This window comes from Lepeophtheirus salmonis, unplaced genomic scaffold, assembly GCF_016086655.4.
Source record: "Lepeophtheirus salmonis unplaced genomic scaffold, UVic_Lsal_1.4 unplaced_contig_9912_pilon, whole genome shotgun sequence".
Classification (NCBI taxonomy): domain Eukaryota; kingdom Metazoa; phylum Arthropoda; class Copepoda; order Siphonostomatoida; family Caligidae; genus Lepeophtheirus; species Lepeophtheirus salmonis.
This window is the reverse complement of record NW_027297066.1, coordinates 1-2469: the sequence shown is the minus strand read 5'-3', so window position 1 is coordinate 2469 and position 2469 is coordinate 1. Positions and strand designations below refer to the sequence as shown.

At 31.6% G+C, this 2469-nt stretch overlaps 1 long non-coding RNA gene across 1 annotated transcript; it reads left to right on the top strand.

Annotated features, from left to right (window-relative positions):
- Positions 1 to 1020: 1020 nt before the first annotated feature.
- On the top strand, positions 1021 to 2199 carry LOC139907587 (uncharacterized). The gene is made up of 2 exons (XR_011784282.1): positions 1021 to 1351; positions 1433 to 2199. It is a non-coding gene; the product is annotated as an uncharacterized lncRNA (long non-coding RNA).
- The last annotated feature ends 270 nt before the right edge of the window (positions 2200 to 2469 follow it).

Sequence of the window (2469 nt, the reverse complement as noted above, 5' to 3'; positions counted from 1 at the left end):
GGGGCATCATTTTCACTAAAATAAAGGGCATGGAATAAATTATAGCCGTATCGAGGAGGGATTTTTTGAATCTTTGTGCCACTAAGAGCCAAGTAGCTAAACAATAATATAGTTCTGAAAAGGAAAGAGATAACTGAATGATTGAATGGATGCTCCAGACATCAGGAGCTATAAGAGCAAGTACAATAGCAATTACAGCGTTGTGAGAAGCCACATCTAATAATTCGAATCGATCTGCAAGTTTTTCCTTAATAAAATTGTAATTCCTAACATGTTGAATCTCGATAAATGATGCAGAATGGAACTCAAGGGAAACAAATTCAAGGATCCAGGGGAGAAAGGTCTCTGAAGACCAAGGTATATCCATTTGGAATTCATTATCAAACATTAAAGAAGAATCCTGAACGATAATTTGTGCATGAATGGACGATGAAAGAATTTCTTGATGTTCTATTAAAAGATATTCAACTCTTTTCATTCCAGACTCATGGTATATTTTGAATTGAAAATATAACTTTCTCCATGGAATGAATCCAGATCTACGAACACATTAAATTAATAAGTAATAAAAAAGTATGTTCAAGTAACATATACTAATATATAATAGGGTTGAATGATACCTTGAAGTAATGTCTCTCCAATTATGGCAAACCAAAGCGACGTTGTGAAGAATTTCTGGCAAGGAAAGATGTCGAAAATCCTTTCTAATATCTCTGGGGTTAAGTTTTCCATGGATGAACATTAAACTCAAAAATTCATCTGGAATTCAGTATTACTTGTCTTTTCATATAAATACATTAACATACGATAGTACTTATTGAATTATAATTTATTAGTAATAATTATTAATAATGCAATTTATTATGTTATAAATAATAAATATTAATTATAAGTAACGGGTATATACTCTTATTAATTAGTGATAAACTAGCAATTTACTTGCATAATATTTATTATTTTATAGTTCTATAATATAATACTAAAATACAAAAGTCAGCTGACTGATACAAGATACAACCACTTTTTGGCTCACAAAACCTACGGACCCTAGTGCGAATGAAACAGTCAACAGATGGAGGGAGATGAGAGAAGAAAGGAGTTGGAATTCCGTGGAAAGGCATTTCATTCATGCTCATTTGGATGGATCTCTCCTATGGAGTAATATAATATATGGATCCGCATCCATCCATCCTTCCCGTTACTAAGAATTTCCAATATTCACGCCTTTCTATACTCTCTTCAATGTCATGGTCGGTTCAAGAGATCTCGACTCTTAAGGTGAGATCCTATGAACATGTGCTTCAATCTGTGGATCTTTTCTCCTTTAATGGAAGGATCGTTAATTGTGCAGGTGCATCTTCATATCAAGATATATGATAATGACCTCTGATCTCGTTAATCATTGTCCCTATACATTGATAAATTCCCAAAGATCTTTCTACGGAATCATCGTATACTTATACACATAAGAACTAAGGAGTTTCATAAAACCACAGAATAATCCAGTGAAATTCTCAGTGAAGAAAAGAGAGAGAGTTCTCATCCTCCATCCACAGCTCTTTCTTTGAAATTCTTGAAATTCAACTCTGCTTCGTCTCCTTCTAAGAATACTTTACACTAATTGGAGTCTTTCAGTGTCCTTGATGTATATAACCCAAAAAATCACTCATCTCAATCACATTTTAAGTTGGACTTCGTTATATACGGTGGATACGAATAAATATATAACCTGACACTTCAAGCTCACGCCTGATTTCTTTATTACTTGTGAGTCTCTTAACTCTTTTGTCATTGGAAACAAGTGGAAGATGACTCTAGACTCGAGAAGATAATGTACTCAATGAGATAATCTGCAAATGATATTCTATTGTGCTGTTATAAATAAATAGTTTATTGGAACTGCTAAGTGATTATGTGTAAAAAAAATATACATATAAGAACCTCTTAACTTCTTTCGGAATATCTGAATGCAATTGCAATTCCCAAACTTATTGAGTCAGTAATCTTCTTCCAAACAACCAAATTACTTGTTACCATTTTGGAATATAACTCCTGCAAAGATCTAAGATCTCTACACAAATAAATAAATTATTAAATGTTTGCCACATACTAGCTAATTATCAATTGTATTGATTGAAAAAATAATAGTGTCAATGATATTCATCAAAATTTACATTCCCTGTGTGTTCTCCGTTATTTTTTTTATATATAATTGATTCATTTGGTTTTATTCTGGACATGCAGATACTATTTTGTAATTGAGATTCATTTTAGGCGAGTAAGATTTCAAATTCATAAGAACAAATTCAAAAATGGCGCACCTCATATTTTGTAGGTCGTTAACGACAATTTTTAATTTTTTTTTCATACCTTTTTATAAGATACATTAGAAGAATAACTAGGACAATTAAATTTTGAAACCTTAAATCCATTTTATTATATAAACTATCATTTCGATATGAGTTAGGC